Source organism: Podarcis bocagei, assembly GCF_964188305.1.
Source record: "Podarcis bocagei genome assembly, chromosome: 7".
Taxonomy (NCBI): Eukaryota; Metazoa; Chordata; class Lepidosauria; order Squamata; family Lacertidae; genus Podarcis; species Podarcis bocagei.
In genome coordinates, this window is record NC_138132.1 from 76,828,508 (window position 1) to 76,854,849 (window position 26,342).

The window sequence follows — 26,342 nt, forward strand, 5'->3', positions numbered from 1 at the left end:
GGGATGCAGTTACAAGCAAAGCACTCAGCCTTGTACAGGCCTAAGCATGCAGCCAAGTGAGCTGACATCTGACTTTATTATAAGCATTATAATTAAATAGAATACCTAGTTTAAGTAACATTAAGGTTGTGACACAAACCAACAAAAGCTGGGGAAATTCAAAGTAAAGCTTTGACACACTGTCATTAACTCCTGCTATTTGTAGGAGAGGAGAGAAAGAGAGAGAAAGTGCATTTTTGAATAAGATAATGTGTGTGTTTGAGAGAGAAAATAACCTAAACAGGTGAACACAGATTGCTTCAACGACTGAAAAGTCACCTATAACCTTAAATACTCTTACAGATAGGTAGCCGTGTTGGTCTGCCATAGTCAAAATAAAAAAATTCCTTCCAGCAGCACCTTAAACACCAACTAAGTTAGTTCTTGGCATGAGCTTTCGTGTGCATGCACACTTCTTCAGATACACTGAAACAGAAGTTGCCAGATCCTTCTATATAGCAGTGTTTCCCAACCGGTGTTCCGCGGCACACTAGTGTGCCGTGAGACATCGGCTGGTGTGCCGTGGGAGGGAGGCGGTGAGAGGCGGCGGCGAGGATCCGTGTCGAGCCGGGGGCGGCTCCGCGGTGGTGGTGCCGAGCGGCGGGGCAGCGCGTGCAAATGGAGGAGCGCGAGACAGCGGAGGAGGAGGAGGCCGGCATGTCCGGGCAGCAGCAGCAACAACAGCAGCAGCAGCAACTCCCGCCGCCGCCCCCTCCTCCGCCCGCTATCGCCGCCACCACCACAACAGCCGCCGCCGCCTCAGCTGCCGCCGTCCCTCAGTCCCTCGCTCTGCTGCCTCCCCACCCCCACCCCCAAAGCTTGGAGGTTCCCCGGCAAGGGGGAGGGGGAAAAAGTGAAAACTTTCACTTTCGTGCGTCCCTCCCGGCGTGACGCTGCGCGCTGACGTCACGGGGCAGTAATGGTGGTGTGCCGCGAGATTTTTTTGATTAAACAGGTGTGCCGTTGCCCAAAAAAGGTGGGGAAACACTGCTATATAGTATCCTTCTATATATATCCTTCTATATATACCCCTTCTCACTATATAGAAGGATCTGGCAACTTCTGTTACAGTGTATCTGAAGAAGTGTGCATGCACACGAAAGCTCATACCAAGAACTAACTTAGTTGGTCTTTAAGGTGCTACTGGAAGGAATTTTTTTATTTTGCTTAAATACTCTGTATGCTTGATATGTTTGCTCCCTGGTTTTCAAACCTGGGCTTCCTTGGAAGTTTATCAGGGGTCCCTCAACAAAGAACCTCAGTAAATGGAAGGCAAGCTTCTCTGAAAGACAGCTTGCCTGTGATCTATAGTCTTCGCTTGGGATGTGCAGGTGATGGGAAAGCATTCAGCCTGTTCTAAGGCACATTCTCACAGTTCCCACTGGTCCACTGACACAATGAGAGGCCTGGTCAGCCTTTCACTAGATTCTAGGCCTGGTCTATACATACCTTATTCTTCTGTGGAAAAACCTCCCTGCAATTAGAAAATACCCTATGAGCTTTCTTTCTACTTTCCGGGAGTATTTTATGGAGAGAGGGCTCTCTTACATAAAGGCAGCAATCACAAGTATAATCTCCCCCTCCCCACCTGCAATGTGAAGTCCTACTGACACTATCAAGTGGTCTTCTGCCAAGTCAGACCATTGGTCCACCCAGCTCAGCACTGTCCACACTGGTTGAGCTGGTGTATCCCAGGCAGAAGTCTTTCCCAGCCTCACCTTGCACCCATCCAAAATTCTATCACCTCATTTCACTGGAAACATCAGCTAGGTCTGGGACTTTGCTGCACATGCGCAGCACCAAGATAGAAAGGATTCCCAGAAAGCGGAACATTTCAAAACCACTGGCATACATAAACACACTGCACCACATCAGACGGGGACCGGAGGCGGGGCGAGGGCTTGCCAAAAAGCACAGAACAGCCCACAAAAACATTCAATGGTATGCAACCAAGGTGCTACTTTCTACACAGAGAGCACAGAAATAACTTCTACCTTCTTGCAAGAGCTTTAGTACACCTGAAGAACATTAAATGGATATATACTCCCAATATCTGTTGGGTAACAGCCATTCTCAGAAATTCCTTCTGAGAGAATTAGCTCTTATCAAGGCATGCATAAATACTTCACCTAGTAGACAAACTGTGCCAAGAGGAGGAGACAGCTGCTTAAAGGCTACCAGATAAACATACCTCAGCAGGGAAAACTAATTGTAAGAGCACTTTGCCTTATCAGACAGATCACATTAGAAATGCATTATTAAAATTTACTAAGCACTTAAAAGCTGAACAGGTCACTATAGTTGGGGGGGCACCCAGAAGGAAATGGAATGGGGGTGAGTGGAGAAAAGAGATCACAGCTTACAACCTCTATGGCCTTCAGAACAAATTTTACACGCTTTGTTTAGCGAACACAATTTGCACTAACTGGAGAAAGTTTGTTAAATCCATTATCAAGAACAATGGAGATGTGATCTTGACAAATGTTGTTAAAAACAGGTTTGATGTGAAGCTTTGTTGCTGCACGACCTGGAATCTGACCAAGCAAACCTGCTTAACTCATACCAAACAGAGCTTAGGGATTGCCAAAAATCTACCTCCCTGCCCCCAGTTAAGTTACATCTCATTCTAACTTTTTATTAATATCTAGGGGCTGCTGCAAATGCGCAATCAGCTCACCAACCCCATCCATCCCACACCTGACTAAACAGGTGCAACACAGGCCCCTGCTCACTGTCTTCGCCACTATGGTGAGCTATACTGTATTTATATTTAAATTAAGGCAATTATCTCCAAAATTCAGATCCTGAAGCTAAGGCTCCAATACTTTGGCCACCTCATGAGAAGAGAAGACTCCCTGGAAAAGACCCTGATGTTGGGAAAGATTGAGGGCACAAGGAGAAGGGGACGACAGAGGACAAGATGGTTGGACAATGTTCTTGAAGGTACTAACATGAGTTTGAACAAACTGCGGGAGGCAGTGGAAGACAGGAGTGCCTGGCGTGAAGAGTCGGACATGACTAAACAACATCTCCAAATTTGCACCTATACTTAAAAATTACCATATGCAAATCAGTGTCCTCTTTTTCTGTGGATGCATAAGTAATCACTCTACTCTCCTCACTCCCACCCCATGGAACCTCAGAAAACTGTCTTCCAACTTTTTGGCCACACAAATTTGTAAGGGCACGTGATGTATTATCCGGCTACTTCCCAAGCCCTAAAGTGCACAGATATTTTACATATTGGCAAGTATTATGGGGGATGATCTGCCTTTCTAAGCTAAAAATTTCCCAAGTGCCTTGCAAATAGAGAATTTTTTAAATAAAAAAATACCAAAAAAATCCTAGACATATTTTCTTGTGAGTAAGCCTCACTAGACACTATGGAACGTTGCTTCTGAGAAACCACTCCCAGGATTTAGCTATATAGACCTTTTATTGTGAAATCCAACAAGCCAGTTAAAAAATGTTCATTAACGACTTCCCGCTAGAGTTAATACCCCACTCAGCACATGGTTCTGCTGTGGGAAGCCATGACAGTTAAGCCGGTCTGACACAATATGAGGTTGGTACAACAGATGTGGTCTACGTTTGTTCTCCAAAATGTTGGCACCAACAATGTATTTCTTTATCCAGATAAAGTAAGCAACACTCAAAGCTTCTTTACACACATGCACTGCACATTTCTCTCCTTGAAACCTTTTTTCTGCTTTCTTATCAGTAGCCTACTTCTGCCTCTCGCTGCGTCGAGTCATCTCAATTCTCCTTTTCACCAGGCTGTACTTTGAAAGCTCAGCAGGTACTGACTGTGGTCTTGTCTTTTTTAATATCTCGCCACCAACTGTCACCACCACCCCGGCGCCCACAAGAGAAACTGGCAGTTTTAGAATATTGCATAAGGAAGATTCCACAGGTCACAGCACCAGTAACTTAAAAATAATTTTCACTATTGTTATTAATAATTTCAAAAGGGGAAGGAATTTGTCTCTTCAAGTCTCTCTTCTAACATGGGATGCTTTGATTCCATCCCAAACTACAACTACAGAGCAAATGGTGTATGTTTCCTTTGAGCACTGTCTATGAAAACCATGAAGTTAAAAGTGAGCCTATTAACCCCAGGATCTTCCAGGGCTGGAAAAGACCCAAACACCTCATCAGTCAGAAATCTGAAATCTTGGCATTGGCACCTAATAATCCTCCTTGACTCCTCATGCAAAGGGCCGGTGCCAATTTCTAATTTTTTGGCAACTATGGAATGGAGGTAGGGAGGAAGCTAAAATATTTCCAACCTTGAAATGTTCTATTATTTCTCCATGAATATGCCACCCAAAATCATAGTTAAATATGAAGTACCCAAAATTATTACTTTAATATAAAAAGTAAAACTTTAGGACTAATCTCCCTCATCATAACCACAGCATTTATATTGCTGTCTCAACTGTTCACATAAGTATTCACGCTGTTAATTATTAAATTAATATCAAAAAATCAAAATTTTGATAATCACAAGGACCCCCTACAATAGGTCAATATTATTCCCCTCTAATGGTGGTGGTGGTGATTTATTACTTACCCTTCATCCCAAGGTCCCATGGCAGATCACAACAATTTAACATACAACCTTGAAAACAACTTACCACCACAAGAATAGAGTGGGTCCTAAAATCTGCATACTGTATCAAGTGTCAAAGGCCAGGGTAAAGATGTAAAGAGATGCATCTTCAGCACCTAGATGGCGAGCCAAGGTTGAAAGACCAGAGCTTGCTGAATAAAGGTCAGCTAGTTAGTTTACGCCCTATAGTTCCTGGTTTGTGGGTTCAGTCTTAGCTACTGCACCTCACTAGCACCACACATTAACAAGCCCCATTATAGGAAATTGGCAAGTGCAAGCAACTTGCCTGCTCAAAAGCAACCTAGCAAGTGACTATTACTATTCCACACACTGAAACAGCAACTCCTTGCATGCTCCACTGCAATTGTCCATCTCCTCAAGACAGCTGGGGCACTTCGTTTATCTACAGGAGCAGTGGCTGATGGGTTCCTTCTTATCCTTCCATACATCAGGTACTGGGAACCTGTGGCCCTCCAGATGTTGTTGGACTACAACTCCCATCATCCTTGACAACTGACCATGCTGACAGGGGCTGGTGGAGTCCAACATCATCTGGAGGGCCACAGGTTCCCCATCCCCACTTTCCACCTACCTGAAAGAGGCAGAATCTCTGAACTGATCGCAGGGCAAGAAAATACAGTGGCTTGATTTAGACATTGCACCAGACCATAACAAAAGGGTTTAACTGCTAGAATTCTGGCTGGCCTAGTCAGGTGGGGTCATATTACAACACTTCTGAAAGAATTACATTGGCTGCTTATTCGCTTTGGGGCTCAATTCCAGGTGCTGATGCTTATCTTTCAAAGATATAAACAATTCGCAATCCAAATACCTGACGGTGCCCCTCTTCCCATGCATTAAGATCTTCAAATGAATCCCTTCTACAAGTCCAATTCATTGGTGGCATGTGGGTTCAACAAAGAAGAACTTTTCTCTGGCGACATTCCAATTTTGGAATATCCTTTCCAGCGTGGATCAACTGGAACAGACGCTAAAATTGTTTTCTGGCAAGAGGTTTTAAGATAGGTGTGAGGAACCTTTTTCCAGTCAGAGGTCTGCATTCCCTTCTGGGAAACCCTCCAGGGGTCAGATGCAAATGGGGCAAGAAGCAAAAGTGGGTGGGGCAATTAATGCAAAGAATACCTTTGCACAGTAGACTAGTTTCTACACCAGTGTTTCCCAACCACTGTTCCGCGGCACACTAGTGTGCCGCGAGATGTTGCCTGGTGTGCCGCGAGATGTTGCCTGGAGGGAGGCGGGCGAGTTGGGCGGCGAGAGGCGGGGCGGCGGTGGCGAGGAGAGGCCGCCCAGCGCGGGGCTCTCGCCATCTGCCTGCCTGGCTGCCTGCGAGCTCGGCGGGCAGCGCCTCCGTCCGCAGCGCCCGCCTCGCGGCTCTCATTCCCTGCCCCTCCCAAAGCTCACCCAGCCAAGCTGCGCTCTCCTTCCTGCCTCGCTTTGCTGCCTCCTCCCCCCCCCCACCCCCAAAGCTTGGAGGTTCTCCGGCAAGGGGGAGGGGAAAAAATTGAAACTTACACTTTTGTGCGTCCCTCCCGGCGTGACGCTGCGCGCTGACGTCACGGGGCTGTAATGGTGGTGTGCCTCGAGATTTTTTTCATCAAACAAGTGTGCCTTTGCCCAAAAAAGGTTGGGAAACACTGTTCTACACTTAGCTCTCTCTATCCTCCACCCAGGCAAGCGAGAAGCATTAACAATGGCACATTACAGTCAAGCAAAAACACTCAAGGTATGATACAGGGCCAGCGAGGTGCATGACCTGGGGAGAGGGGAGAGGCAATGTGGTTTGGGGAGGGGTCTGAGGACTAGATAGAGAAGCTTGGAGGCATAGGCGCCGACTCCATGGGGCCTGAGGGGGCTCGAGCCCCCTCAAAAAATTTTTGGGGGGGCTCAGCCCCCCCAATAATCTCGGGCGCCCTTCCAGCAGAGCGCCGCCGCCGCCCCCCGCCTCCTCCCCACCTGCTCCTTCGCCAGCCAGCCAGCCAGCCGCGCGCCCTAATCGGAGAGCCCTGGCCGTCCCCCGCGAGATTAGGGAATCCCCGGGGGCGGGGGCTCCTGCCTCGCTGCTTTGCAGCACCACCGCCACTGCCAAGGCACTGCCGGAAATCCCGCGAGAACAGGGGAATCCCGACTGGCCACACCTCCCAGCCAGCCGATTGGCTGGCTGGGGGGCGTGGCTTGCCCTATTTAGGGCCGGAGCCACTTTATTTGCATATTCATGAGCTTATTTATTATTCATGAGCTTTCCCGGGGCCCCCCAATATTTTTTATAAGTCCGCGTCCCTGCTTGGAGGGCACCATTAGGCCCCTGGGCCTGAGGTTCCCTGGCCCTGTTTTAAAACATTTTCATATGCCCAGGCATTTAAAATTGATTTTATGGCCTCTGCTTAATAGTTCCGTAGTTCACTTGCTACTCAAAGTTTTATTGCCAGTATGTGCTATTGGGTTATTACATTGTATTAACACCCTGGAATCAGTTTGGGTGAAGGGCAGTTTAGAAGTGGTTAAAATATATAATAAATGAAATAAATACAGAAGCTTAACCTGGTTTAGCGTAATTTCCGAAATGGAAAATCGTAGCTTGCAGCCAGCCAGAACACTAGGAATTAGAAGCCATGGTTTGAAATGGGTTTGCAAATTATGGCTTGGCGTGACGTCTCCCTTGAGGAAACAGTGGCTCTGCTTCCAGAGGCCAGTGCACTGACAGCAGCAGTGACTAGCCTGAAATGTTCCAGATGCTAAGGACTACAAACTGCATCAGCTCCAAGCAGCACAGTCAACAGTCAGGAATGACGCGAGTTGTATTTCATAACACCTGGAGGGCACAATGTTAAGCTACAGCTGAGAATGAATGCTGAGCATTTGGAAAACAAAAACAGAGGAGCTCCAAAATGGCATGATCTGAACCTGTGTGTGTGTGTGTGTGTGTGAGAGAGAGAGAGAGAGAGAGAGAGAGAGAGAGAGAGAGAGAGAGAGATTTGGTCTAGACTTGGGAGAAAGTAGTGGACCTGTTATCTAACAGCCTGGTAAGATATCCCAGGATCAGAAATAGCCCCTTCCCTTGTCACCTGTGGCAAATAAAAATTACTTCTAGTCAAAGAGGTAGAACAGTTTTTGCACATTGGAAGAGAAGGGCAAATAGCAGTGTCAAATATGAGACAAAAAGCTTCATGTCAGCCATATATACTGATGCCAATGAGATGTGCATACACAGATCTGCTCAGCAACTCCCTAAACACAATTTTGTTTAAGGTAAACTTAACAAAACACAAACGTAAAGAGCTGGAGTGTTCAAGTCATTTAATTTCAAAAAATGGCACCAAGATCTTCAAACAGAACTAGCCTGTTCTGAACCTTGCAGACAAATGAAAACATTTAGACACAAACATTTGTCAAGGCAAAATTGTTAATAAATGCTTGTGTAAACTACCATGGAAGGTAGTTTAAGCCAGTGCTTTATTTAGGCTGGCTGTTCTTTTAGCTAGCCTAAATAAAACACCAGCTACTGAAAAAGATGAACTCTTTCTTCCGTGGATCCATCCTTCTACAGCTAACATAAAAGGCTGTTCAAAAACGCTGCCATTAGTTAAAATCTTACACAGTGCGAGTGAGTTTAAAACACAGAGGTCAGAAGACCTAAAGCAGATTCTTTCCCTCACATGCACCACAGGCTTTTGCAATGGTCTAAATCAAGCCAATTTTAAACAATAAAAGCCACCCTGCCCTCTCCACTACGCTCTTAAGCGTACGTTAAACGCTTGTGAATGGAAAATATGATACCTCTATCAACAGCCTGCGGTATGTTTAAACTATTATAATGTAAAGCATGCTTATTCTCACAAAAAAAGCTAGCGGAAATGACTACCAAATGCTTCCTTTACAATCTCTCCAGAATAGGGCAGATTCTTTTAACTGGGGAGCACAGGGATGTGGGAGGTGGGAGGGGGAGAAGAGATTTTCCTGACATCCTGAATGTTAGCAGACTCTGCGCAAAACAGATGATATCCCTAGGAAAGAAAACTTTTGCTATGAATTCATCATCTTTTATGAGAGGCACACAGCAAAAAGGTAGAAAAACATTTCTTCACATTTTTAGTGCGCTAATCATTTTTATGTTCAAGAGATTTGTTTTTTTCTTTATGGGGGGAGGAATCAAGCGGCCTTTTAAAAGGAAAGTGACAATAACCACAGGAAGTGACCGTAGCTATAATAGTCTTTCCCTCAAGAGGGCCTGATAAACTTTTTTTAAAAAGAAAGAAAAAAGAAAGAAAAGAACAGGAAGTCTGCAGCATAATGATGAAAAAAATTAACAGACCAGAAGGACCAAGCTACAGAGCAGTTACAGATACAAGTCCAAAGGGAAAGAGGCAGCCAAAAGGTGGCGGCGCTCACACATGGAATCTATGAGATCGGCCCAAAGGAGGGGGAGAGATATGCCACCCTGTATTTCAAACGTATACCTGGGGATGGAACTAATCAAATGCTCATTTCAGTTGAGCTCAATGATTGGAAAGAAGTCATACATATTTTTTTTCTCCCTCTCTGGCCTGCTTGGAATACACTAAACACAGACCATGGTAACAGAGTGCAAAGGAGTGAGTGAGTGTGTGCAGAAGTGGTATAACCCACCTGCACACATTTATTGATCAACTGCAGTCATGCAAGAGACACTGCTAATTTGAAGCCATGGCTGCCAAACGCTGAAAGGATGCCTTCCAAGACGACAGACAAGGTGAGATGGTGGGGAGAAGCACCCTTTCCGCATCAAACACAGGTCCCAAAGCAACCAAATTTGGAGGAGAGACCACAGCTCAGTGGTACACCACATCTGCTTTGCTTGCAGGCCCCAGGTTTAATCCCCAGCATCTCCAGGGAAAAGGATCAGGTAGAAAGTGACAGGAAATACTTCTCTTTGCCTGAGGCCCAGGAGAGCTGCTGCGGATCAGAGAAAACAATACAGGAAAGAATGGGTGAATAGTCTGGCCTGGCATAAAGACAGCTTCCCATGTTCTCAATAATAAATAAAGTAAAAATAATTTAGACATTTTAAAATAAAATACAACAAAAACACAGATCAGATCTCTGTATTTATATCCGGTCACCCGACTTTTAAAAGTAATCAATAATAATAAGATAACTCAGACCCAAACAAAGCTATGTACAACTGAAAATGTTATTGTTTTGCCAGGGAACACAAAACAACCACCAGGAATGTACACCAAGGAGGCTCAAAAGCTCCAATTCTTGGCTCAGTCACAATGGTTCGGGGTATGTTACTTGTTGGTAAAAGGAAGAATAGCAGCCCATGCACAAGGTTGTTGGGAAGTGAAACAGCATGCCGTACCATTCTTTGTACACATTAATGAAATACCCACCCACCACATTTAACTTCCAAGTGGTTGGTTGAGCAACCACACAGGTATGACCCCCAACACCTATTTTGTGTCTGCTGTGTCTACCACATACTTAATGCAGAAGGCTGCTTATGCCAGATCATAAACAGGTTCCAGTTTGCCGCAGATTCAAGAGCCAATGACACAAGCCAGCTGCTGTCCACCTGCCCAGATGAGAAGATGCTTACCCCATCCCCTTGGTTCACAACAGGACCAGGGGAAGAACAAAGTGACCGCAATCTCTTCTTCCAGAACCCACACATTTTGCACTAAGCCAACCCATTACCTGACAACTGGATCACTGACAGACACCTTGGAACCTGCTGTCGGGCAGAAAAGGCAGGATATAAATATTCCAAATTAATAAAACAAGACAAACATATAGACACTAAACTCCTAAAGAGCAACTCAAACATCTTCTTTGCAGTAGTGTTCCCTTAATCTCACTGCAAGGACAAATCTTCTACTCATACAAGAATTTTCTGCCCTGCACTCAGCAAGCCCCCAGATTCTAGCCTATTATTTTCCTGCACAGGAAGTCAAGAACAAATGTATCTTCAATGCATGACTTCACAGACACTCAAGCAGTAACGCAAGTCAACCTGTGCCCAGTTCTTACCAAGTACACCTGGGCACATCCCTGTAAAAGGTGCAGGAATTATTTTTGTTCAGATTGGTGCGCCACATGTTATGCTATGACATCATTTCCCCACCCCAAAATCAAATAAAGTGAAGAGTTAAGCTACATGCATACAGTGGTACCTCTGGTTAAGAACGTAATTCGTTCCGGAGGTCCGTTCTTAACCTGAAACTGTTCTTAACCTGAAGCACCACTTTAGCTAATGGGGCCTCCTGCTGCTGCCGTGCTGCCGGAGCACGATTTAGGTTCTCATCCTGAAGCAAAGTTCTTAACCCGAGGTACTATTTCTGGGTTAGCGGAGTCTGTAACGTGAAGCATCTGTAACCTGAAGTGTCTGTAACTCAAGGTACCACAGTATCTACTTCCTCTCTCCCATTCCAGTGGTAACACATGACTACATACGGGGAGGGGGGGGTTTCCAGCAGAGCTATTTTAGGGAGCTCAAGTTGGTGGGCTGTTGGGGGTAGAAGGCGACAAGCAGAGTACCCTAAGTCAAAACCATTCTTAAAAAATTAGTCCATTTACAGAAATAATGTCTTAATAACTGCAAGACAGTTAAAGTAAGGCACTGACACAACATTGTTGTTTTTTTTTAGTAAAATCATAATGCTTTGGACCAAGTCTGCCTCACATGTTCTCATGAGTAATGTAGCTGGCACAAATTGTGTAAATAAAGCTTCACATTTTGGAAAACACTGCATTACAGTTCCCCAGACACTTTCCTTCAAATCTTTTCAGAATGAGAGTTTGGCATCAAAAGAAATCTCTGATCTTCTGTTTATTTCTCTCTTCTCATTGAGAGTGAAGGGAAGCTATGCATTAAGATGTGGCAAAAGAGAGCACTGCAAATCTGCTACTTAGGAGGCAAAATCCTTCCTTCATAGCTAGACAAATTCCAGTATCTGACAGCAGTACAGTGGGGATGGATTTATACAATTTGTGTGCATAGCTGTCCTGCAATTGGTAACCTGGCTTCAGAGTGAAAACATCTCTTTAGAACTCGCACCATCTGTCCATTGGAACCAGTATTAGAAAATGGGATAGAAAAGCTAGGAGCCAAATGGCTCCCAGGACATGGGTTGTGGGGCACCAAAACAGAATGTCTAGTCGCCATGGGGGGTGGGGGTATTTTTTATTTATTATTTTGATAAACATGAACTAATACGTAATTCACATAAGAGACACATTCTTGTGATCACATTTTTATCAGAAATTGTTAATACATGTTTAATTTGGTGTTTACAATAAAAATAGTGGTACCATACTTCAGTTTTCAAAACACTCTACTCTTTATTGTTAAACTCCTTTACATATTGTCTGTGCTTAACATATACTTTGAGGCTTCAAAGCACATACACTACAGTAATCCCTGAGTGTCAGTCAGGTGCAAAAAATGGCACCCAGACTTTTTGAGGTCCTCGCAAATGGAGAGGCTTTGGGTGCAAAATGCACCTGGCACCTTGCTAATTTTGAACCCTGATTGGAACACATTAATAGTTTCCCCTTCCTTGAAAAGTTGTTGACTAATGCTTGCTCCATGTCACTATAGTGCTGTCAGCACAACTAAAAGGCCTTAGTACCACAAGAGTTAGCAACCTGACAATAAAATAGCATTAGCTCACAGATGGGGGAAAAGAAGGCATCTATTGCCAACTGCCAATTCTTCATGAATTCTTGATGTAAAGGTAGAATAAACTGCTCTGATGTCATGAGCTAAGGCTACACTGCTTCAGAACAGCAGCAAAAGGCTGGGTAGGAGAAAGAGAAAACCTCAGAAGAGACCAACCCATGAAGAGGCCTGTGGTAGTACTTTAGGAAGGTCCATAGGTCAGCTCAGAATAACTAGCTGCACACCTGGCTTGCCAGTAGTGCATGTGAAAAGGCTCTAGGAGTCTTAGTAGACAACAGGATTAACATGAGTCAACAGTGTGATGCAGCAGCATAGAAAGCTAATGCTATTCTAAGTTGCATCAACAGAATCACAGTATCCAAATCAAGGGAAATAATAGTTCTGCCTTGGTGAGGCCAAACCTGGATAACTGTGTCCACTTCTGGGCACAACAGTTTACTGTCACATGGAGGTTGGAGAAAGCTTGTTTTCTCCTGCTCCAGAGGGTAGACCCCGAACCAATGAATTCACATAGCAAGAAAGGAGACTGCAACTAAACATCAAGAAGAAGTTTCTAACAGTAAGAACTGTTTGACAGTGGAATGAACTCTCTCAGAATGTGATGGACTCTTCTTCACTGGAGGTTCTTAAGCAGAGGTTGGATGGCCATCTGTCATAGATGCTTGAGTTGAAATTCTTGCATTGCAGGGGGTTGGACTAGATGACCTTCGGGGTACCTTCCAACTCTACAAGTCTATGATTCTATGTATTGCATGTACAAGCTCTCAGGCTAAATTCCCAATATTTCCAGTTTAAAGGATCTTGGGAAGCAAGTTGATCACAAGGTCTCTGTCTCAGGTTTTGGAGTGACATTGCCAATCAGAGTAATAAATTACTGGGCTATGTGAAGCAAATGGTTCAGTATATAAGACAGCTTTGTGTGCTTTTATAGTGTGGATTTTCAGCCACACAATCAAAAAACAAGCTACCAATATCCAACATAGAATTCAGATAAGGGAACACAGCCAAACTCACCCCAACAACAGCTGAACGAAGGTTTGCGTAACAACAGAGAAAATATTTTTTTAATTTTATTAAAAAACGTTCTGCAGAAAGAAAGCCTGTGGATCATAACACAAAATTGGATTTTTCAATAAATCCCCCATCAGAGGAAGATGCATGAAGCACTGACACAAAATGCCTGCTTTTTGAAACAAGTTCCAAAGATAACATTTTCCCCCGATGAAAGCAACTGATTACAGACAATAAAGCCCAAACTGAAACACATGTGACTATCAAAAGGGACATTTACTGAAGAACAAACACCGCTTATTACGAAAATATTTAAACATTCAACATGGAATTCCAAACAAAAAGAAATTGAATGGGGCGGGAGAGAAGTAAAAAGCAAGTGAATACCTACAGATGGTGACAGATTTCTGCCAAAACAACAGCAGCAGCGAAGCACAGCAAGGAGTGAACCAAGTTATATATCCATATGAGAACCATTTGGGGGTGGAGGAGGGAATGAAGTGTGCCATCTTTACCAGGACAATATAAAGCAGTTCCACTCACTAGCTAAGGACATCTGGTTTGTCTCAGACTTCTTTACACCAACTGGATCAAGCCATTGGTAGTTTTTTCCTCTGCCACCTAGTGACTACCTCCAACCATGCAGTTCAATCCTAAACCACACTTGGGAGAATTATTAATAATATATTAGTCCATACTAAGGCCCAGGGGCCAGATCCGGTCCAATTGCCTTCTAAATCCAGCCCATAGGCAGTCCGGAAATCAGCATGTTTTTACATGAGTAGAATGTGCCCTTTTATTTAAAATGCATCTCTGGGTTATTTGTGGGGCCTGCCTGGTGTTTTAACATGAGTAGAATGTGTGCTATTATTTAAAATGTATCTCTGGATTATTCATGGGGCATAGGAATTTGTTCATTATTATTTTTTTCCAAAATATAGTCCAGCCCCCCACAAAGTCTGAGGGACAGTGGACGGGCCCCCTACTGAAAAAGTTTGCTGACCCCTGTAACTAGTCAAAGAAAAACAATATGGAGCCTTAGTTTCACCTGAGAATATTAAGAGGATTAGACCAAAGGCCCATCTAGTCCAGCATCCTCTTCTCCAACTGTGGCGAGCTAGATGCCACCAAGCAACTCAGGGCACGAAGACTTTGGAAGGCTTTCGAAGAGGATTGGACAAATTCATGGAGAAGAAAGCTACTAGCCACAATAGCTATGTTCCACCTCCAAAGTCCTTATTTTATCAGAATTCAGCCTCAGTTTATTAGTCCCATCCAGCCCATCATTGCTTCCAGAAACCAGTTCAGTTCCATCTACTTCTGGGAGTGGACCGACCTGCATGGAGGAGTCAGTTGCAGCCAACCCAAACCTCACCAGGGAGTGAAGTGTGCGTGCGTGCGTGCGCGCACACACTACTGGATCCTTCCCAGTCCCCTCTAGCAAAAGCCAGATCTAGAACATGATCTGCAGTAATTGTCAGTGCACAACATATTGTGACAGCCCCATACAGTAGCTGTCATGGCAGCCATGAAGTCCTGAGCTGGCCCAGATAAGGCAGCATCAGCATAGATATTGAAGTCTCCAACACCGTACCAGAGATTGCTAGCTCTGTCAGGTAAGCTATTGGACATGTTTTGCCTTTTCTCTTGTCATTTGTCCCCATAACTTGAGTGCTCAGAAATACACTGCCTCTGGACAAGGAGGTTTCATTTAGCCAACATGGTTATAAAAATAGGACTTGCACCACAAACAACCAATTCCACTAAACTGTCATTCCAACACTTTTGTTCCTACACCGGTCAGAGTCAGAAGAAAATGGCACCTTTGCCTTACAAAAGATTCAGAGATAACATTCCAAGCTACTGTAAATAAGGCTTCAAGGAGTTCGTTAGGTTGGGTAACAGTTGTATTTCTCAGTATCACCTCAGTACAACCGCCTTGTCCTTGATTAGGGTATTGACAGACAAACTGTTGAATTTTAATGCTAGTGTTTTGTCAATAAGTATTCACGTACGCTTCACAAGTTCATTAATAATCCATTAAGGAGACCTAAATTAAAGCTTGGCAGGAAGGCAGCTTCCCTGGGAAACAAAAATCAGCCTCTCCTAGGCTGGCAAGAACTGCATGTGCCAAATGTGGCGTATTAAGATGTGAATACACATTTCTAAAAAGGTTATGCACTCAAACTGTTTCAGCCTCCTTAATAAAAGGTATCATGACACAGCTGCAGAAACCACACATTAGGATACCCATTTCACCTATGTTTTAACCCAGGGTTTCATCACACTACCTGGGGTTAGCTTCCAAGAAGGCGGGGGGAGAGCACATCTTCACACGGTATAAAATCAACTTCCGGAATTCATTACCACAAGGAGAGGTGATGGCCACCAGCCCAGATTGGCCTTTATGAGGAGGAGGATTAAACAAATTAGGAACACAGGAAACTGGCTTTTACCAGATAGGGCTACTTGCCCACCGAGCTCAGCATTTTCTGCACTGAGTCGTGGTGGTTCTTTGGGGTCTCAGGCAAAGAAAGGTCCTGATTTGATTTCATTAATTCTTCAAATTATATCCTGTCCTTCTTCCTGAAGGAGCACAGGGCACCCATCACCTGTTCTGCTACATCTGTTGAAGCGGACTATATAGCCCACGAAAGCTGACACCGTGACAAATTTGCCAGCCTTTAACAGGCCACAAATCCTCTTGGTTGCGTTTGCTGCATGAGGCAAACATGTGTGACCTGTCCTTTTAACTGCAAGCTCCAGGTGCTCTGCCCCATGGAATTCAAATTATGAAACCATATAATGCAATACAAGAAATAAAAGAAACAATTAAAATACAATAAAAAAATCAGTCTGTATATTTAATGCAGACACGCACGTGGGACCACTGGTGGTCAAGGGGCCACAAGATTCCACAGAAGCCTCCAGGAGTGAATGACAAGTCAATCAAGGAAAGTGAAAGCAAGGAGGGGAGGGGATAAAAATTGAGAAGAGGCAGTAGCAACCCTAGGAAGCTAGCTAAACTACAATCAGCCTCCTCCTTTGATTGTAAAACATTAGTTGATAAGAACGGTTAAGGAACAAGATCCTAGCTGTATGCAATTCAGAAAGAGAGCGAGAGAGAACAGAACATCTGTTCTGTCAGCAGCAATGATTGTTCCATTCCCCACCCCCCTGAGCTTTTGAGGGCTAATTCAAGGTTCCTATCTGGATTTATGCAGTTACAAGATCTAAAATATGTGGAGTTATTTTTGGCAGAAAGGAAGCAGGGAGGGAGAAGGGGGGGTGGAGAAAGAGACCAACACCCACCTGCTGCTGTCCTTGGAACTTTATGTTCAGGTGTAAGGAAGCATCTCTTGACAGTTTTCGCTTCCACAGAAAAGCGTTATGAACTGTAGTTGCCCCAAGAGCAAAGAAGAATAAAACAGTTTGGGGTTTTAAGGAGAAGGGGTCAGTTACACATATTTCAAGCTCATCATGACAAGGTTGATAGGTTCAGAAAAAGACAACCAAAATGACCAAGGGGATCTGATAGAGCAAGTCCTGCATGAGGAAAAAATGCAGCTTTGGGGACTTTTTAGTTTAGAAAAAAGGCAAGCAAGCGGAGACGTGATAGATGTTTATAAAATTATGCATGAGATGGAACAAGTGGATAAAGATGTTTTTCTTCCTCTCTAATAATACTATAGAACTCATGGAAATCTAATGAAGCAGAATGTTGGAAGTGTCCGGACAGATAAATCAAAGTACTTCTTCATGCAGCATATAGTTCAACTATGGAACTCATTCCCACAGGAAGCAGTTATGGCTGCTACATTGGATGAGGGGCTGAGAAAAACCTTCGAGTGCTGCTATCAGTCAAAGTAGACTCTATTGGGATGCATGGACCAATAGTGACTCAGCTATACAGCTGCAAATAAAATGTTTAAGTGTGTTGTAAAGTGCAATATACAAATGTGCCACTAGATGGAAATGGTGAGCTATGGCAAAGTCTATTTATATATATATAAAAACTTTCACAGCATTTTTAATGCATGTGTAGATTCCACCCAGGTCTGACTAAAGGCTGCTTCCAGTTTTCATGGGCCTCTAAAACTTTCAGGATTTATTTACAGTGGTGCCTCGGGTTACATACACTTCAGGTTATATACGCTTCAGGTTACAGACTCCGCTAACCCAGAAATAGTGCTTCAGGTTAAGAACTTTGCTTCAGGATGAGAACAGAAATCATGCTCCGGCGGCGCAGCAGCAGGAGGAGGCCCCAGTAGCTAAAGTGGTGCTTCAGGTTAAGAACAGTTTCAGGTTAAGAACAGTCCTCCAGAACGAATTAAGTACTTAACCCGAGGTACCACTGTACACAGCTCAGGATTCCAAGGGCTCTGGCATGTATTTCCACTTGTGAATCACAGCAATAGATAATAACTCTGTGACTGATAGAACACTCAAGTTTGCAATATGCAAGATCCATCCTGTTTTCATTCCCGCACATTTACTTGCAATATTTACCTCAATGGTTTGCTCCTATGAACAGAGCTTTGTTTCGAAATGCCCTTTCAAATGGTTCACTGCTGATTAACCCATTTTCATGCCTTGAAGAGCTTGATTCCTATTAGTGCAGACCGCAATCTGCACATTGATTTTTTGCCACAGTCAGGATCTGGAGAGGGGGGTGGAGGGAAAGGACCACCACCAACAAGAAAAAGCAGCTTTTCAAATTAAGTTGCTACCCACATTGTTGAGTCGAATAGTCAGCGTTCCGAGAAAACGATAAGCACGCAAAACCAAATACGCCAGCTATATACAGACATGTTTCTGCATTTTAAAGAACTAAGAAGAGAGACTGGGGGGTGGGGGAGCAAGAAGAGAAGGAGGAATGTGCCAAACACAGAATCATAGACAGTTCTGCTCTTGTTAGCACCGTTGATAAAAGGCTACAGTGCTTTCAAAAGGATTCAGAATTAGAAACAGACTCTTTTCTGGCTCTGAATTACCATCATTTTGCTCCATGCTAACCCCCGCACAATGGGACCAAGCTTCTCAAAAATACATGTCTCAAGCTGAAATGGCCTAGCAGGCTTCCACACACTCCACACCCCCTTAAAAAAAATAAAAAAAATGGGGCTTTTATGCCAACAAATCTACACAGTTCTTGCCTGACAGCTTTCCACCAAGTTTTGCTGCAAATCAAAAGGTTTTATTTCATAGCCCAAAGCAAGTTTCGTCATGTTTAATATCTGACAGGGGAGAAGAGTTTTAATCTTCTCTCCAGTTGAAACAATTACCATTCCCAAGATCAGTCTTAAACTGGCAGTAAAAAAATATAAAATCACTTATTTTACATTGTCAGTGAATATTAAAAAGAAAGAAAATGGCAGGCCGGTACTGAAAGCATGCCTTTTAGAAAAACCATGACTTTTGCTTGATGGAAAAGGTGAGCAATTTTCACTGCAGCAAAACCAATTTGTTAAAAAACCAAGAGGGCTCTGGGACTAGAAAAATTCCGGGTGCCTGGGTGCCTTAGCATCAAGAAATTTAAAATCATTTCAAGTCACCTTGGGGACTAGAGGCACTAAATATTCCCTTTCCCAGCGAGAGAAAAGAATATAAGGACAAGGTTCGTGAGCATCCTCCAGGTATATGCAGCATAATTAGCAGAAGTTTCTGTCCAGTTTTCTGCCTCTTCAACAGGATGCAAAAGAAGGAGGAGTTGCACAGGAGAAAATGGAGAGTTGGGGCAGGAAGATGAGGTTGTTGCAGCGAGGAAAGAACATGCACAACCATTTGTGTCCAAATGGCCTGCCCCCTACCAGCTTCCTCTGTACAGTGGTGCCCCGCAAGACGAATGCCTCGCAAGACGGAAAACCCGCTAGACGAAAGGGTTTTCCGTTTTTGAGCTGCTTCGCAAGACGAAAACGTCTTGCGAGTGTTCCGATTTTCCCCCGCTTTCCCCCCTTTTTCTAAGCCGCTAAGCGGCTAATAGCCTTTTAGCCGCTAATCCGCTAAGCCTTTAATAGCCGCTAATCTGCTAATAGCGCTAATCCGCTAAGCCGCTAATAGGGTTGCTTCGCAAGACGAAAAAACCGCTAGACGAAGAGACTCGCGGAACAGATTATTTTCGTCTTGCAAGGCACCACTGTATTTGCAAAAGCAGAGAGACAGGTGCCTGTAGCAAGTGAATGAGAGGTAGGCCTGTTTGGCAGGATACAGTGTACACCTGGTATGTAACTGGTTGCTTACCTGAAGGCCGCCTCTACTCAGCTGGAGGAGGACCATAGCCCAGTGTTCAAGCACCTACTTTGCATTGCAGAAGGTCCCAGGTTCAGTCTCATATATCTCAAGCAGCAGGTCTGTTGGGGGGGGGGGAATCTTCTCTCTGAGACCTCAGATAGATCTGCTGCCTGTAAGAGTAAACAGGACTTGACTCGGCGGACCAGTCGTCTGCCTCAGTATAAAAAGGATCATAAAGGATGGAGAGCTCATTGGCGGGGGCAGGGGGGGAGGTAAAGAGAGAAGGGGTAGGAGATTAGTAGAAAAGGCTGCGGTGGGGAATTGCTTCATGTGTACCCTTCAGTCTCAAGACACTCATAAGTCTTGAGGTTCTAAATTTAAGCCATCACAGGCCACATCTTGCTCGTGCTCGCAAGCTACAGCCATTTAGCGGTGAACTTCTTAACCCACCCAGGACCAGCAGCCTTGAAGAAAAGATGAAAGACACTGAGCCACTGTAAACAGATGTGTCTGTCATGTCTCTAAAACAGGAATTGCATCTGGCACGGACAGTTAATGTTTATATATATTACCCAAGGACAAAAGTCTATATAAAGCAGGCTTATATAAATAGGAGCAGAAAGAAAAGACACTAGTCTAAAAATATGACTTGGGCATTTAGAAAAAGGAACACGTTCTTCACAGTGTCTACGAAGCACAGAATTTTCTGTCGGGTAGAGTTGTTTTATTGCTAGGCACCAGAACAAAGTGGGGGGGGGGGAGAGTTAAAATTGAAGGAGTTGCACTTTGCTCTTGGCGGGTGATATACCATATTTACCACCTAGGAGAGGGGGGAAACCATGCAGAGTCATTCTACACATCACCACTGGCTCACCCTCCCCCCCCCCAAAGTCCATCTACTATCTTCATCATGTTCCACAAATGCATGAAAAAGCCCTTTCAGTATTTAAAGTGATTTAAGCCAGCGAGAAAAATTCCAGTGCTGTGCTTTTAGAGCCACAATATTTTTCAAAGCCTTGCTGCGGAATCCCCTAGAGCTTAATAATTAAGACATATGGCCCGGAACCGGTCTCCAAGCCAAACCCAACGGCATTCACTCAGGGCTGGGGTTTTTTTTTTAAGATGCCTTGTGGTCGGAAGAAGGAATGTACATCAAACTTCCACCACCTTTAAGCGCTGGAATGCAGGAACCTCTGTGAAGGGAGCAACAGAGCAGGGCTGCCATAGACGTTGCTTTGTAGCACCCTCTAGAGTCTCCTTCCAGTCATTTCATGAAAGCCAGAAATATTTGCTAGCAATGTAGTATGGACTGATGTTTACAGTGCTCTTTGGCAACTTATTGAAAAGGCCTTTAAAACAAAAATGCAAGCCGCTATAGTTATGTTCCAGGCAAAATGCATCCCTCATTCAATCACCTAGTGGGGGAAAAAAAGATATTAAAAAGCTTCCAAATGGGAAGAAGGAAACGGAGCCAAACCAAAAAACACAAACCAACTCCACATGTGTTGATATCAGTTTTCAGTGCCTGGAGCGAATTTTGGCTTCTTCAATCAGCTATTAGCACTTTTAAAGCGGGTTTTTGGACATTACTCAATCTGCAGAGGTAATTACTGAAGGTGCCTTTCAAAAGGCGCTTACACTAAGGCTGTAATTCAAACTCGGGATTCCAGTGACAATAAATCACCAGAATATGACTATTAGAATATAACTGTGTTGAGCAAATTCCTTGCTAGAAGTTACTTTTTTTTTTATTGTACACAAAAAGGAACTTCTAGCAAGGAATTTGCTCAATACAGTTACATTCTAATTGTCATATTCAAATGATTTAGTGTCTTGTTAACCATACTTTTAAAAACATATTCCCCTTCTTTATTTTTACTTCCAAGTATTTTGGGAAGCTGTTCTTAGTACATGAAGTAGTACAGCCTACTAGGGCACACACAGGAACATAGGAAGTTGCCTCGTACAGAGTCAGGCCATCGGTCCACATAGCTCAGTACCGTCTACACTGACTGTAAGCAGACAAGTGAACACTCCCAGTGTTCAGAGTAGAAAACAAGTCCCATTCAATCCCTTTACCCATCTTCATCTTGATTATCTGTAAAAACAGCAAGCTTGAGTTGCCGGCCTTGCAGCTCATGTACATGAAAATGAATCACTATTGTAGCTTGCATGTTCCAAACCATATTTAGAAGGACAGGTGTGTGCTGCAAGCATGCTCCCATGCTTAATTTATCCCCTCCCTTCCATGCTTTGCACACAGTTATAGGCCATTTGCATTGTCGCTAGCCATGGTTAACACCAACCAGGGTTGCCCTCATAATGTTTGAAACCACTTCAAACCCTGGTTTCAGAACCACAAATTATCAGGGCAATCCTGATTAGTATAAATGTTACACCTAGGCTAAAGTGGAGCAGAGGAGGAAGGAGAAAGTTCTCATGGGAAGGTGTTAAAGAGAGTATACCACAGACTTTTTCATCTTCCAACCATGGTTGGGATATTAGCAACATTATATCTGTACTGGGCGTGGAGTGCATCCAAAAATATTTAGACAAAAATACATAAAAGCTATGGTATGTGTGTGCCTGCATAATTCTCCACGTGATTAGTGTGTGTGATTTGATTAATGTGTTATTTAGATGCACCCTTGAACGACAATAGATGTATTCATCCCAACACAGTAAGTTTATTCTTCAGCTGGATGTTAAGCGCCATGCAATACTGAAGCAGGATGTTCGGTTTCTTAATTCCCAGGGCTAGAAAAACCTGAAGCACTACAACATAAAAAGGTTCAAGGCAGCCCAGATTTTACAATGCAAAGAACACATATCTCTAAACTGACTTTCCATTTAAAGATCAACATTGAACACCTGTAAACTAAAACTGCTAACTACATAGTAGCTTATCTTACCAAAGTCATGAAAAATCAAATATTATACCGCACTGCTCCATAGGAAACTAAGCCGCCCACAGCTGAGGCCTGTCCATCTTCCCTGTTTTTATGTCAACTTTCCTTACTCAGTCACAGCCGTTGAACCCTTGTCATGCTAACCGTCTTTGCGAGCATTTTATCGCCATCTCAAGTCAAAACACTCACTCACTTCGACATTCATGTCTAAACTGAAAACTCCTTTCTGGCTCTGTGGGATTTTGCTGAGATGTGCAGAAACTGGCTTGCCAGAGAAGCAAGTGGAAATTGCAGAAGTGGCCCTTCCCCACATTTCTTGCCAATCTTTAAAAAGCAGTGTCTGTTACTGGATGGGCAGCTCCTCTGCCGCAGATCTCCAGCACAGGCCCAATAATTTCAACCTGTCCTCTTTAAAATTCAACCTCTGAAGGTAACCAATGACTTTCCATTATATCCTATTTTTTGCCACCTGGATTTCTCACCCTTGTATCATGTGCCAAAAATATAAAGAGGCACTGCAACATTTTCAGATATTCCTTCAACATTAATTCTTTAAATCACTGTAAAATCCAGCTTGCTGACCATGATGCAGTACTATTTAGAACTACACCTGCCACGGGAGCCATATTGCTGAAAAATTACTTGCCAATATGCCCTGCCCTGTGCGCAGTGTTATTTACGTAGATTTTTTTTAAAAAGCCATCCTCCTGTAATAGGGAATGAAAAGGAGGGGAGAGATTCATCAAGTACTATTACTGTGTAATCCTCTTTCCTGAGCTGCAGCGTCTTCTAACAAGATTGTGTAGCTTTCACATTGGATCAGCAAGACTGTGACCTCTGCTGGTAGTTTACAATAACCAATATTAACACCAGAAAGAGGGAAAGCTTGTGCACAAATCCTCCATGGGCTGGTGGTCACAAGCAGAGAAGAGCTTCTGCTGTTGTGTGTGTGGCATTTTTATTAAAAGTGTAGGGAGGCATATGTTTCCGGAAGTCCACCCCACAGTGCACCCAAGTGCAAATTATTAAGCAGCAGGAAAGTGCTAGCCGGCGTGTCAGATGGCATGTCTGCATGCGGAAGGAGGGACTGCTTGCAGCAACCCAGTGGTGACCTTTGCCCAATAGGACTGTTCGGGTGGAAAGCAGAGAGGCCAAGGGTAGGTGGAGCCAGAGTGAATTATAATTAGAGTGAGAGCTAATGAGAGGTGGAGCTAATTCTCATTCTCCCCCCCCCCCAGCCCCATTCCTGCTTGAGTTTTTCAAGAGCAAAATGAAGGTAGAAACTGACAACCAAGGCTACCCCACTCCAGGGCTGATTATAAGGTGAGAAGGCAGGTGGGGTGTGGCTTAGGGCAGTGCCCCAGTCACTCTAATGGAGCAACCTCCATTGCAACAACCTCAGAGAGTGTAATGCTCTTTACATGAGCTCTTTATACAGACACACACTGCATGGGATCTCTGCCAGTGAGGATCAGGTCATCCACTATCAGCGGTGGAAGGCAGATTTTGCTGTCTCCACAACCAGTATCTCCTAGTTCAGCAGTTTTGTCCATGGGAGTAAAAGGGAATAGCTAAGTACTGCACTGTTGAGGGGAATGAGTCTATTCTCTCCCCACAGATTGGTGCCTGTGACCAAGCACCAAACCTGTTTCTAACAGCATGGTGCCATCTTGGATTCCAATTTTCCCTTACTCTTATAGATATATATGAAGCTGTCATTTATAGCACACATTGGACTATCAGCCCATATAGCCTAGGATTATTTACTCTGGAGCAACATTATGGGAGGGATGTTTCCAGCTGCTACATCCTTTTGCCCTTGGAAACCTTATAAAAAGTTGCTACATGAGAGGAACTGTGAGCAACATCATGGGAGGGGTGTTTCTAGAACTAAGGTGAAACTGGGAAGCTCCCTTGTTATTTTTTTCTGGCATGAGTAATCTTGTTATATTTACAGGATTGAAATGTGGTTTTCTGTGTTTTTAATTTTTTGTTTTGCTATGTTGCGAAATTGTTACTACATTATTATTTTGCAATGTTACTATGAAATTGTTTTCGCAGTGTTTGTTTCAAATGCATCCCTGTTTCTTTGTTGTAAGTCACTTTGAGTATGACTCTTTTGTGGAAAAGAGGCAGAGAAATAAAATGAATGAATGACTGCCACTTCAGGGCCTCAGGCAGAAGGGGTTCTTTCCCTAAATCACCTGTTACATACCTGGAGACACCAGGGGATGAACCAGGGATCTTCTGCATACAAATTGTGTATTCTACCCCTGAGGTATGATCTCCCCTTAGCATGGCAGCATGTTAGGAGCTGTCTCTTAGAGATGGACTTTTGACTCTTACCCTACTCATACATGCCACCAGTGGTTCAATTTTGCTTCAGCTGATTCCAAAAGTGTTAGCTGGAGAAAACAAGGTAATGGGTGGAAGAAAAAGGAGATATTGAAGCTGAGTGCCTCTATACAGTGGTACCTCGCAAGACGAACGCCTCGCAAGACGGAAAACCCGCTAGACGAAAGGGTTTTCCGTTTTGGAGGCGCTTCGCAAGACGAATTTCCCTATGGGCTTGCTTCGCAAGACGACAGCCCATAGGGAAATATCCGGGACAGCGGGGAAGCGCAGCGCGTCTTCCCCACTGTCCTCGGACCTCCTCCGAAGCCGGGCGGTGGGGCGGGAACGCCTCCTCCCGCCGCCGCCGGGCTTCGGAACGATGCTCCGAAGCCGGGCGGCGGAGCGGGAACACCTCCTCCCGCCGCCGCCGGGCTTCGGAACGATGCTTCGAAGCCGGGCGGCGGGGCGGGAACACCTGCCCCCGCCGCCCGGCTTCGGAACGGTGCTCCGAAGCCGGGCGGCGGGGCGGGAACACCTGTCCCCGCTGCCCGGCTTCGGAATGGTGCTCCGAAGCCGGGCGGCGGGGAGGGAACACCTTCTGAAGGCGGGCAGGGGGCGAAAGTCTTTGCTCCCCCCTGCCTGCCTGTCCCGGAGGGCTTTTGAAGGCAGGCGGGGGGAGCAAAGACTTTCGCCCCCCGCCCGCCTTCAGAAGAGGTCCAGGACCTCTTCTGAAGGCGGGCGGGGGGCGAAAGTCTTTGTCCCCCCTGCCTGCCTTCCCAGGGGCTTTTAAATCGCCCCGGACAGCGGAGAAGTCCTCCGCTGTCCCGGGGCGATTTTAAAATGCCGCCCACCAGCATTTTAAGATCGCCCGGACAGGGGAGAAGTCTTCCGCTGTCCCGGGGTTTTTTAAAATGCTGGGGGTGGGAAGAAAAGCCCTTGTCCGTCCCCCCCCAGCCTTCAGAAGAGGTCAAGGGACAGACTGTCCCCGGACCTGGTCTGAAGGCGGTTTCCCTAGGAACGCATTAATTGATTTTCAATGCATTCCTATGGGAAACCGTGCATCGCAAGACGAAAAACTCGCAAGACGAAGAGACTTGCGGAACGAATTAATTTCGTCTTGCGAGGCACCACTGTACCTAAGAGCTCTTTATGATTCAGCCAAGGAGAACGACAGCTTTGACTCCAGAGTACAGTGGTGCCCCGCAAGACGAATGCCTCGCAAGACGAAAAACTCGCTAGACGAAAGGGTTTTCCATTTTTGAGCTGCTTCGCAAGACGAATTTCCCTAAGGGCTTGCTTCGCAAGACGAAAACGTCTTGCAAGTTTGTTTCCTTTTTCTTAACACCGTTAATACAGTTGCGACTTGACTTCGAGGAGCAACTCATAGAACGCAGTGTACATAGTAGCCTTTTTTGAGGTTTTTAAAGACTTTGGTGATTTTTGAAGCTTTTCCAAAACTTCTTTTGCAGCCATTTGGTAAGTTAAGCTTTTAAAACTTTTTTTTTGGGGGGGTGGATTTTGGGTTGGG

General features: G+C 44.6%; 1 protein-coding gene across 17 annotated transcripts in view; it reads right to left on the bottom strand.

Annotated features, from left to right (window-relative positions):
• RERE (arginine-glutamic acid dipeptide repeats) overlaps positions 1-26,342 on the bottom strand; it is a 357,369-nt gene that overhangs the window by 287,767 nt on the left and 43,260 nt on the right. The window contains exon 1 of one of the 17 annotated variants that reach the window (XM_081201381.1): positions 3,739-3,873. The exons of 15 other annotated variants lie outside the window; for them this stretch is intronic. The gene's annotated coding sequence lies outside the window, so the exon portion shown is untranslated. Of the gene's footprint in view, positions 1-3,710; positions 3,874-26,342 lie in introns of those variants that run through there. One more of the 17 variants, XM_081201380.1, reaches the window with a different exon arrangement.